This window comes from Chiloscyllium plagiosum, chromosome 1 (genome assembly GCF_004010195.1).
Source record: "Chiloscyllium plagiosum isolate BGI_BamShark_2017 chromosome 1, ASM401019v2, whole genome shotgun sequence".
NCBI classification, from domain to species: Eukaryota; Metazoa; Chordata; class Chondrichthyes; order Orectolobiformes; family Hemiscylliidae; genus Chiloscyllium; species Chiloscyllium plagiosum.
Window position 1 is genome coordinate 69,032,083 of NC_057710.1, and position 12,676 is coordinate 69,044,758.

The 12,676-nt window shown below is 43.6% G+C and overlaps 1 protein-coding gene across 6 annotated transcripts in view; it reads left to right on the forward strand.

The window, feature by feature from the left end:
* The first annotated feature begins 5,402 nt into the window (after positions 1 to 5,402).
* slc38a9 (solute carrier family 38 member 9) overlaps positions 5,403 to 12,676 on the forward strand; it is a 72,405-nt gene continuing 65,131 nt past the window's right edge. For 2 of the 6 annotated variants that reach the window (XM_043688643.1, XM_043688682.1), the window contains exon 1: positions 5,542 to 5,720. The gene's annotated coding sequence lies outside the window, so the exon portion shown is untranslated. The other 4 variants (XM_043688650.1, XM_043688658.1, XM_043688666.1 and 1 more) reach the window with 4 other exon arrangements.

The window sequence follows — 12,676 nt, forward strand, 5'->3', positions numbered from 1 at the left end:
GTTGGGAGGTCATGTTGTGGCTGTACAGGACATTGGTTAGGTCACTGTTGGAATATTGCATGCAATTCTGGTCTCCTTTCTAACGGAAAGATGTTGTGAAACTTGAAAGGGTTCAGAAAAGATTTACAAGGATATTGCCAGGGTTGGAGGATTTGAGCAATAGGGAGAAGCTGAACAGACTGGGGCTGTTATCCCTGGAGCATCAGAGGCTGAGGGGTGACCTTATAGAGGTTTACAAAATTATGAGGGGCATGGATAGGATAAATAGACAAAGTCTTTTCCCTGGGATGGGGGATTCCAGAACTAGAGGGCATAGGTTTAGGGTGAGAGGGGAAAGACATAAAAGAGACCTAAGGGGCAATTTTTTCATGCAGAGGGTGGTACGTGCATGGAATGAGCTGCCAGAGGATGTGGTGGAGGCTGGTACAATTGCAACATTGAAGAGGCATTTGGATGGATATATGTATAGGTAGGGTTTGGAGGGATATGGGCCGGGTGCTGGCAGGTGGGACTAGATTGGGTTGGGATATCTGGTTGGCGTGGACAGGTTGGACCAAAGGGTCTGTTTCCATGCTGTACATCTCTATGACTGTGTGATTCTAAGAAGCTGGAGAGATTATAGCCTAGTGGCATTATCACTGGACTGTTAATCCAGAGACCTAAGTAATGTTCTGGGGACCATGGTTTGAATCCTGCCATGGCAGATGGTGGAATTTTAATTCAATAAGAATCAGGAATTAAGAGTCTAATGATAACCACAAATCCATTGTTGTTTGTTGCAAAAAGCCATCTAATTCATTAATGTTCTTTGGGGAAAGAAAATGTCATCCATACACAGTCTGGCCTACATGTGACTCCAGACCCACAACAAGGTGTTTGACTCTTCAATTAGGGAAGAGTGGGGGGGACCTAACCAGTGACATCCTCATCCTGTGAATGAATAAAAACGGTTAAATGCAATCCATCATGGATTTAGTATCTCCAATGGTAGCAATGATTGCTCGCATTGGTAATTAATCATCAGATTTTCTTTTAGTCTGACACCAAATGTCTGAAAAGCAATGAGTTGTTACTACAGGCAACTTCCATATTTCATAATTTGGTTATCACCTTTCACACATACTTCCCCCTTAACTGGTTTATGCAAAATACTTTGGCCATATCATGAAGATTGCATAGCATCCTAACTGCCTAAGAAGCATTAACTGTGAGGGTACTTGATCAAAATATTAAAGTCACAACATTTCCTGCCATGCCCATGTATATGAGTAGGACTTTATAAACTTTTAAAAGTTTTTACTTGTCCCAACATAGCTGTTTTAAAATCACCAATGGTTTCCCATTCTACTCTGTCATGATAATTTCTGGAGACTCTCAAGGTTTCAATTATAGGCCTTCATTTTCATTGTTCATATGCTTCCCCATACAGGGTTGAGAATGTGATGCTGGAAAGGCACAGCAGGTCAGGCAGCATCCAAGGAGCAGGAAGATTGACGTTTCGGGCATAAGCCCTTCATCAGGAATGCTTGATCTGCTGTGCTTTTCCAGCACCACACTCTCAACTCTGATCTCTATCATCTGTAGCCCTCACTTTCTCCTGCTGCCCCATACAAACTGTATTCACCAGTATGAGTCAGGTTCAGCTGCATGCTAATGTTAAAAAAATAGTCAATATGAAATCAGAGAAGGAAGACTCTGCCCACAGCATTTGAGGAAGTGAGAAATCATGAAGGTGTTGTATCTTGACTTCCAGAAAGCTTTAAACAATTTTTCCATTAAAGATTTTATCTAAGATGAAGTGTTTGAGGAGATGTATGGGGAGGGAGATAGTGGTGATGAGATGGAGGTGCACAGTGCCAGGAATTATTGGAGTGAGAACAGCAACTGTTCTGTCCCTGGGTAGTTCGGAGATCGACTCAACAAGGACATCCACTACTAACCCACGGGCTCCCACAGCTACTTAGCCTATACCTCCTCCCACCTTATCTCCTGTAAAAATGCTATCCCTTGTTCCCAATTCCACCGCCTCCACCACCGTCTGCTCCCAGGAGGATCAATTCCACCATAGAACATCCCAGATGGTCTCCTTCTTCAAAGACTGCAACTTCGCCTCCCATGTGTATCTCCTCCGCTTCCCGCATCTCTGCCATTGAACCCCACCCTCGAATCGCAACAAGGACAGAAATGGCCCCTGGTCCTCACTTTCCACCCCGCCAACCTCTGCATATATCGCATCATCCTCCATCATTTCCACCACCTACAAACAGACCCCACCACCAGGGATATATTTCCCTCATTACCCGTATCTGTGTTTTGGAGAGAGCATTCCCTCCGCAACTCCCTTATCAGGTCCACGCACCCCCACCAACCCACCCTCCCCCCCTCGGCATCTTCTCCTTCCCCTGCCACCACAAGAAGTACAAAACCTGCTCCCACACCTTCCCCTTCACCACCATCCAAGGCCCCAAAAGATCATTCCACATCCGACAGAAATTTACCTGTACTTCTACGCACGTCATCTACTGCATCCATTGCACCCGATGTTGGGTGCTACAATGGGGAGACAGGACACCAATTTGCAATCATTTTAGAGAACATCTCTGGGACACCTGCACTAACCAACTCCACTGCCCTGTGGCTGAACACTTTAACTCTCCCTCCCACTCCATCAAGGACATGCAAGTCCTGGGCATCCCTCCATCGCCAAACCCTAATCATCCGACACGTGGAGGAAGTACACCAGATCTTCCTCCTTGGGACCCCCAACCACACAGGATCAATGTGAATTTCACCAGTTTCCCCATTTACCCTCCCCGAGTCAAACTAAGAGAATCGGAAAGTGCAGTTAACTAAGTTGGTACAAAAATGAAGTCATATCATGTTCAGACAGAGTGGGTAAGGAGGTTTTGTTTCTTTTCCAAAGGACATTCATGAGCTAGTTATGTTTTACAATAATCAGCAATTTCACAGTCACTTTCATGGCTTTATACTCCAGAATGATTTGATTCTAATTCTCAAACTTACAACAGTTTCTCATACAATAACTACTGTAACATTACAATCCATTTTCGGAAAAGACTCGCATTTCTATAGTACCCCTCATGACCTCAATTTGTCCCAAATTACTTTACACCTAATAAAGTACCTTTTAAAGTTTAGTGTAGTCACTGTTGTAATCTGCAATAATATATTATCTCCTAATTGAAGCACCTTTAGAAGTTTTGTCTGTCTTCCTGAATCTCTCCAACTTTCTCAAATAGATATTCAGTCATTTTTAATGTTGTTAAGTTACACTGCAAAACTGATCCCGTTGACTAATTTTTTCATCATTTATCCTTATACCTCCTCATGTAGTTTGGTACAGACTTTTGGCTGGTAATAATCCTCTAAAGCATCCTGGGATGTTTTTTATACTAATGATGCAAATGTTGGTTATTACTTTTGTTTTAAATCAGTGTAGATTATCTCAAATGGCTTGTCACATTCTTACCCAATCAATCACTTCTCATTCGTGCACAACCGTAAATAAGGATTTAAATATCAATATTGCATTTCAATAACATCAGAATATCCCAAGAAAAAACACGGGAGGCACGGTGGCACAGTGGTTAGCACTGCTGCCTCACAGTGCAGGGACCTGGGTTCAATTCCCGCCTCCTGTGACTGACTGTGTGGAGTTTGCACATTCTCCCCGTGTCTGCGTGGATTTCTTCCGGGTGCTCCGGTTCCCTCCCACAGTCCAAAAATGTGCAGGTTCGGTGAATTGGCAATGCTAAATTTCCCGTAGTGTTAGGTGAATGGGTAAATGTAGGGCAATGGGTCTGGGTGGGTCGCGCTTCAGCAGGTCGGTGTGGACTTATTGGGCTGAAGGGCCTGTTTCCGCACAGTAAGTAATCTAATAAAAGAACACAGACAATAAAGTATACAGTGCATACCGCAAAGGTAATGGAGTAAAATACCAAATTTTGTCTTATTTACATTGCTTGGTGGATAAAAGAAGGATGAGTAGGCATCTGACCCTTTGAGAATACCCTACCATTCTCTAATAGTTTTTCAAATTGAGGCCTTAACTCCTGTTTCTAGCCCACGACCCCAGTCGCCTAAACCTTGATTCTTCAAAAGATCAAAAATCAATCAAATTCAGCCTTGAATATGTTGATTTTCTCAAAAATTCTATATTCTCAAAAATTTCAAATCTTAGCTAGCATTAGAGAAGAAATCCTTCACATTAATTACTCAAATTGTAGTAGCAATTCACCCAATAACATGCTCAGATCATGGTCTGCACAACAATTGACAAAAATGGTTCCAGGGATAAACATCTTACAGATTACAGATTACAGTGTGGAAACAGGCCCTTCGGCCCAACAAGTCCACACCGACCCGCCGAAGCGAAACCCACCCATACCCCTACATTTACCCCTTACCTAACACTACGGGCAATTTAGCATGGCCAATTCACCTGGCCCTGCACATCTTTTGGACTGTGGGAGGAAACCGGAGCACCCGGAGGAAACCCACGCAGACACGGGGAGAACGTGCAAACTCCACACAGTCAGTCGCCTGAGGCGGGAATTGAACCCGGGTCTCAGGCGCTGTGAGGCAGCAGTGCTAACCACCGTGCCGCCCACTTAAATCTTAAATTACTTGGGTGGTGTTGAGAATTTAGGTGTGTCCTTCTAATATGAATGTTGAAAATAAGGAAGGATCTGGAGAGAGCAGATAGGGAGAAACTGTTCGCTGGTTGTGGAAAGCGAGGATTGCAGATGCTGAAGATCAGAGTAAAAAATTGTGGTGCTGGAAAAACACAGCTGGTCAGGGACCATCCCAGGAACAGAAGAGTTGATGTTTCCAGCATTAGCATTCTTGACGAAGAGTCGAGTATATGGTGCTGTAAAAACACAACAGGTCAGGCAGCATCCAAGGGGCAGGAGAATCAACGTTTCAGACATAAGCTAAACGTTGATTCTCCTACACTCTCAACTCTGATACTCCATTATCTGCAGTCTTCACTTTCTCCATTCCTGATGAAGGGCTTATGCTCGAAACGTCAATTCTCCTGCTCCTGGGATGCTGCCTGACCGGCTGTGTTTTTCCAGCGCCACACTTTTTGACTCGTAGTGGAAGATCGAGAAGCAGGTTTGGTTGGCAAAAGAAGCAACAACATGCGAGAAGCCGAAAGAGTGGACATCTGGAAGGCACTGTCTGAGAGAGTGCTACAAACAGATTCAATCTGCTCCCCTCTAAAGGCAACTGGAATCTGAAGAGAAAAGATTATAGGATTTGGAAGCAGCTTGAACAATGCGGGCTGAATGGCCTTTGTGCCGTCACCATTCTGTGAGTCACCAGGCTGAGCGCTGACAGGCATCACGTGACGCCGCCGCGCACACCACAAAGGAAGCCGGCTTAGTTCTCGCACGTGATGATGACGACGACTCCTGGTAGCTGACTTCAGCGGAAACCTTGACCGGGAAGGTAGCGAGCCGTGACCGGCTGCAAATAAATAGTGGGGATTTTTAAAATTTGCTGTTGAAGGTAAAATTTACCCGCCGGTTGCGGTACTATTTTCAATTGATGAGTTGTTACTTGATGTCCAGGCAGCAGAGGCTTCTGGGAACAGTAGTTCTACAGCTGCGGCCTGGGAAGTTGAACTGCGCCTGCGCAGACGGAGCGGGCGATCGGGCTGGTCCCGGTGGAACGCTGAGGGAACCTGGAACCAGGTAAGGTGAGGCACGCGGGCACTGCTGCAGCTATCTGCACTGTACTGCAGTGAGACACTGTCATTGCCTGAGACCACTTACACAGAAGCAGGTCCTGCAAATCTAAACAGAAACAAGTTAGGGGATGTTAGAGCAGATCCGCTGTTTCCAGGAGGCTGAAAGGCACACGTCTCTTACTTTCATATTATAAAACATTTTGCTTTTCAAGTACCGATTTTCATTAGACAATGGTACGAACAGATTGTCACTTCTCGGCGCACTTGATTTCTGAGTCACTCACTCCCTCAGCCTCCAACAGACTCAAACCTCATTCTGATGACCACTGGTAGAAATGGCCTAATTATAGGGTGAGGATGGTATTAAACGCACTCTTGATCTGCTTTTCTTTTTCCCTTCCAGTCGAGTAAACTTTCAGTGATATTTCAAGAAGCCTACTCTCTATGTTGAAGATAAGTTTCACTTCCTTGGAAATAATTAATTGGCAAATTAAGCAGACGTTTGGGACCTGCTGGAATTGTAAAGACTGCAGAGACAGCATTAAAAAAACCCAGCTTGTATTCGAAGTAGTTTGAAATACCTGCTCAGAAATTGTGCCACTCGCATAGTATCGGTTTTTACTTATGTGCGTCTCAAAGGCTACATTGACGCGATCTTTCTCTGGTTTCTAGAATTTGTAATCGATTCCGCAATTGGTTTTTCAACGAGAATGAGTACAAATGTACACCTGTCGATTTAGGATGACTCGCAGATTTGGGATTTTAAATCAGAAACCTTTTGGTATACGAAACTATTAGTATACTAAATGTAACTTGCTGGGCGGTGCTGTTTCTTCCTCTGACATCCTAAGGTGTGTCCTTCTGATATCCTGCCGAACATCTAGTCTGGAGTTAAACAAAAACAAATTGCTGGAGAAACGCGGGTGTGTTACCATCTGTGGAGAGAGGCAGATTTCATAAAATCATATAACCCTCTGTGTGAAAGAAGGCCATTCGAGTCCACACTGACCCTCCAAAGAGCATACCACTCATCTACCCTATCCCCATGGGTAATCTACTTTACACTCTCATCCCTGGACACTATGGGCAATTTAACATTGGCAATCCACCTAATCTGTACATGTTTGGGAGGAAACTAGTCTGAGGAAACAGGCACAGAGTGTGCAAATTCTATACCCAAGGCTGGAATTAATCCCAGATCTCTGGCTCTGAGGCAACAGTGCAAACCACTGAGCCACTCATCAGCCCAATGTTAATGTGACCTTTCCTGAGAACTGATGGTAGCTAAGAAATTCTGGAAGAGTCTCAGTGGATTAGAAATCTACAAATATGACCCTACCTTTCAAGAAAGGTGGGAGACAGAAAGCAGGAAATTGCCAGCGAAGCTATTATCCAGAGTTGTGGAAATTCATGGTTATAATCATAGTGGGATGTCTTCTAAAATCCTAATACAATCCTGTAACAATTTATTTCTGTTGGCTCTGATTTAAATGATCTGGAAATCTACATCCAGAGTAACAGTGACCCTGAAGAGAAACTACTTGATTATCAAATCTCCTCCTCTCAATATCCTGTGCTCCACAGAATAACCACTGAAAATTTGATGCATAAGTGTCCTCTGATTATGACCAGTTTAGAAAAATTTAGCAAAGCAAAGTCGATCTGTTAAGCTGTTGGTACATCAATGAGGTCAGAGTTGCAGGACAGTGAGGAGCAACGTTTTGTTTTTAAAGTAGTGACCTGGAACTTGCTACCAGGTGGATGCTGGAATGTGGACTGTAAATGGTTTCAAAAGGAAATTAGAAGGGCACTTTAAGGAAATGAACTTGGAGGGCCACAGGGACAGAATGGAAGGATGTGTTTAACTGAAATTGCTCTGAGAGTCTGTGAACTCACTTTTATCACTGAGAAGGAATACAATGCCTCAGCATTCTGAGTACAAGATGACATCATGCCTATTATGTTCTGGAGAAAGATTTACCAAACATTCATTCAAGCTTTATCTGATCTCTCCGTCATTTGCAAGCATTGTTATTTTCTCCACTTTATTCGTCTTCTAACATTTTCTGCTGAAATCACTAAACTACCTCAATCTAATTCCTTCGTTATTTTATAAAATTCTCTTTAATCACCGTTGAATCTATACTTTTCTAAACTTAGCATCTTCTCTTGAGTCATTCCTGGGATCAAGACTTTCTCTTTGAAAAGTGGTTGGATCAAAACCCATTTGTATTTAAAAGAATGAGCGGTGATTTTACTGAAATGCGAGATCCTGAGGGGACTTTTTTGGGGTGGATAACAATGATATTTTATCTTGTGGGGGATACTAGAGCTAGGGGTCATAGTTTTAAGAACAAGAGGGTTCCCTTTTGTTATGCAAGTGGTGTCTAAAATATTAATTAATTGGCTGGATGTTTTTGTAATTTGTTAACTTGTAATATTGGCTGTGCATGTATATCTTGAGCTTTTTCAAAAGAATATTTTGACAGTAGAGTACACTGACCATAGCACAAAAGTCTTGAATTTGTAAGAACAGAAGTTTTTTTGAATGTAGTAAGTCTGCAATGTTTTCAGAGGTCAAATGATCTGGTTGCAAAGTATCTGTTATTAATTTGATTGTTGTTGCATGTACTGAGTTACAATGAGAAGTATTGATTTGTGTGCTATACAGGGCATACAAAGTGCATCAGGCTAGCAGAAAGGAGTGTAGAATAATGTTACAACCACAGAATGTGCAGCGAAAGAGGTCTGATCAAAAATCCCAGCCTATTTTTACAACTCAAACCCTCCATTCCTGACAACAACCCAGTAAATCTTTTCTGAACCCTCTCCAATTTAATAATATAATTCCTATAACGGGGAGACCCGAACTGCACACAATACTTCAGAAGAGGCCTCACGAATGTTCTATACAACTTCAACGTGACATTCCAATTTGTATCCTCAAATGTTTGAGGAATGAAGGCAAGCGGTCTAAATCCTGTCGTAACCACCCTGTTCAAAAGATTATGCACCTGAACCCTTGGGTGTCTGTTTCTACAACCTAGTCAACGGAGGGAAGACTGGTTTGTGTTATGGACTGGGCTACATTCACAACGCTGCAATTTCTTGCGGCCTTGGGAAGAGCAATTGCCATACCAAGCTGTGATGCATCCAGATAGGATGCTTTCCATAGTTTATCTATGAAAATTGGTCAGAGTCTCTGAAGACATGCCAAATTTTCTTTGCCTCCTGAGAAAGTAGAGGAGGTGTTATGCTTATTTGACCATCACGTTGACACTGGACCAGGACAGATTGGTGATCACTCCCAGGGACTTGATGCTATCGATAATCTCCACCTCACACCATTGTTTTAGACAGGGACATGACCTCCAATCTGCTTTCTGAAGTCAATGACTAGCTCCTTCGTTTTGTTGACATTGGATGCAAAGATTGTTGTCTTTACTCCATACTGCTAAGCTCCCTACCTTTTTCCTGTATTCTGTCTCGTCACTTTGAAATCTGACGTACAATGATGTGTTGTCAGCAAACTAATAAATGGAATTGGTGTAGAATTTGGCCGCACGGTCATAAGGAGTATAATAGAGCTGCATACACATCCTTGTGGAGCACTGGTTTGAGGATTATGGTGAAGGAGATGGTCTTGCCTGTTGTTACTGATTGCAGTTTGTGGGTCAGAAAGTCAAGGATCCAGTTACAGAGCAGAAGATCTGAGACCTAGATCTTGGAATTTCGAGATGAGTTTGTTTGGAATTACGGTGTTGAAATGGAGCTGTAATCAATAAATATGACCTTGATATAGGTATCCTTGTTATCCAGACGTTCCTTGAATAAATGTAGGGTGAGAAAGATGGCATCTGTCATAGACTTATTGTGCTGGTAGGTGAATTGCAAGGCAGTTTGGTAGGCTGGAGTTGATTTTAGCCATGAGTCATCTCTCGCATTGCTTCCTAAATATGGATGTCAGAGCCATCGGGCAATAAGCATTGAGGCATGCTGTGATTTTTTTCCAATGGCACTGGGATAGTGGTCATCTCAGAGCAGGTGGGGACTTTCATAGGAAGGAGAGGTTGAAGATGATTGCGTTGGTGACTGGGGGTGCAGGTGCATTCAGGATTGTTAGCAAAGATGACACTGTTTCACTGATCTTCTGTTCAAAGTGAGCATACAATCCATTGACCTCATCAGGTAGGGATGTACTGTTGCCCATGATTCTGTTTGACTTCACCTTTTACCCCGTTATGTCATGTAAGCCGTGTCCATGTGGTTAGTCTTGAGCCTTGAGCTCTGTTTTGTGCTGCCTTTTGATATGTCTGGCCTTACAAAGGTCGCATTCAGATTTCCTGTATCGGTCAGTATTGCCTGACTTGAATGCCTCATAGCGGGACTTGTGTAGATAGTGGATCTCCCTGTTCATCCATGGTGTCTGATTGGGCAGACTATTGGATTAACTATTCTGTAATGGTTGTGGCATAGTCATTTAGGTTGGCTGCTGAGTTCTTGTATATGGACAAGAAGAAAGGGATTAGGAGAGCTAAGAGAGGGCATGAAAAACCGTTGGCGGATAGGATCAAGGATAACCCCAAGGCATTTTATGCGTATGTGTTCTGTGCTGTATTGTTCTATGTTCTATGTTCTAAGTTGAGGCAAAAGGCAGTCCCAAAGAAGCCCTTTCATTGCCTCAGGCTAACTCTGCACTACTTTCTGAACTGGGTCCTCACACTTCAATTTCTGCTCATAAGCAGTGCAGAGGAGCACAGTGTTGTGAACCGAATTTCCAAAATACGGATGGGGCAGGGAGTGGTAGGCATCTTCTGTTGTATAGCAGTGGTCAAGAATGTTCAGATCTGCAGTAAAACACAACCTGCTTCAGGCAGTTGTTGATCATGTGTTTTTCTTATTAATTTGTTGCATTTGGGTGTTGCTGTCTGGCCAGCATTTATTGACCATCCCTCGTTGCCCTTGAGAAGGTGGTGGTGAACTGTCTACTAAAACCACTGCAATGCACCCATTGTGGTTTGAGTGAGGGAATTCTGGGATTTTGACCTAGCTACGTTGAAAGAATGACAATGTATTTCCAAGTCAGGATGGTGAGTGGCTTGGAGGGGAACTTGATGGTGGTGATGTTCCAATGTATCTGCTGCCCTTTATCCTTCTAGATGCAAATGGAAAGTGCTGTCTGAGGATCTTTTGAATTTTTACAGCATATTTGTAGATAGCAGTGCATGCCACTATTGAGCATTGTGGTGGTGGGAGTGGGTGCTTGTGGATGTAATGCCAATCAAACAGGTTATTTTGTCCTGGATTGTCTCAAGCTTCTTGTGTTGGAGCTGCAATAATCCACGCAAATGGGAAGTGCAGAGGAACCTCAATTATCTGGACGACATGGGCGGGGAGTATTTTATTCTGTTAATTGAATGCTGGATAATTGATGCGTGGCTAACTATGTTATCGGTATTGGGACCTTGTGAGCTTGTTCAGATGATGCAAAATTTGGTTAATCAAATGCCAGATAATCCAGATTCCTTTGTATTTCATCACACTCCTGACCTGTGCCTTGTACATAATGGACAAGCTTTGGGTAATCAGGTGAAGTTACTTGCAGCAGTACTCCTCTGACATGCTGTGGGAACTGCTATTTTTGTGTGGCAACCCAGTTGATTTCTGGTCAATGACAACCTCCAGGAGGTTGATAATGGAGGAATTCAGTGATTAGTAACACCACTGAATGTCAAGCGGCACGGTGGCACAGTGGTTAGCACTGCTGCCTCACAGCGCCAGAGACCCGGGTTCAATTCCGACCTCAGGCGACTGACTGTGTGGAGTTTGCACGTTCTCCCCGTGTCTGCGTGGGTTTCCTCTCACAGTCCAAAGATGTGCAGGTCAGGTGAATTGCCCATGCTAAATTGCCCGTAGTGTTAGGTAAGGGGTAAATGTAGGGGTATGGGTGGTTTGCGCTTCGGTGGGTCGGTGTGGACTTGTTGGGCCGAAGGGCCTGTTTCCACACTGTAAAGTAATCTAAGCGGTGGTGTTTTAGATTCTGTTATTGATGATAGTCATAGCCTGGCATTTGCGTGGTATGAATGTTACTTGACACTTGTCAGCTCATGCCTCTGGATATTATCCAGATCTTGATACATTTGAATATGGACTGAGGAGTGGAGAATTGTACTGGAAAACATTGTGTAACCACTGTTGAACATCGACAAGTCTGACCTTATGATGAAGGGAAGGCCTTTTGAAGCAGCTGAAAATGGTTGGGCCAAGAAGACTACCCTGAGGAACTTCTGCTGAGATGGCTAACCTCCAACAACCATGACCATCATCCTGTGTGCCAGGTTTGACTCCAACCACTGGAGAGTTTGCCTCCTGACACCCATTGATTCCAGTTTTGCTAGGGTTCTTTGAAGCCATCCTCGGTCAAATACAGCCTTGATGTCAAGGGCTGTGTCACACTTGTCTCACCTCTTGAATTCAGCTCTTTTGCCCATGTTTGAACCAAGGTTGTAATGGGGCCAGGAGTTGAGTGGCCCTGGTTGATCCCAAACTAGGCATTACTGAGCAGGTTAATCCTGAGTAGTATTGCTGGATAACACTATTGACACCTTTTAGCACTTAAGTGTAGACTGTCTCTCTCCTTCCAGCTGAAGATTTCCCTGGGTCATCGTCAAGTGACAAGTGGGTGATCCATCTTAACCTCCTCCATTGGTCTCGAGCATCACCAATGCCGGTCTCTAGTTAACTGGATTCACTCCACATATCATCAAGAAAAAGTTGGAGACACTGGACACTGCCAAGTTAATGGCCCCTTGCAACCTTCTGGCAATAGTACTGAAGACTTGTGCTCTAAAACTTAGTACAACCCGAGCTAAGCTGTTCCAATGCAATTACCCAAAAGTGCCCAAGAATATCCTTTGCACAAATAGCAAGACAAATCTATTTTGGCCAATTATCACCCCT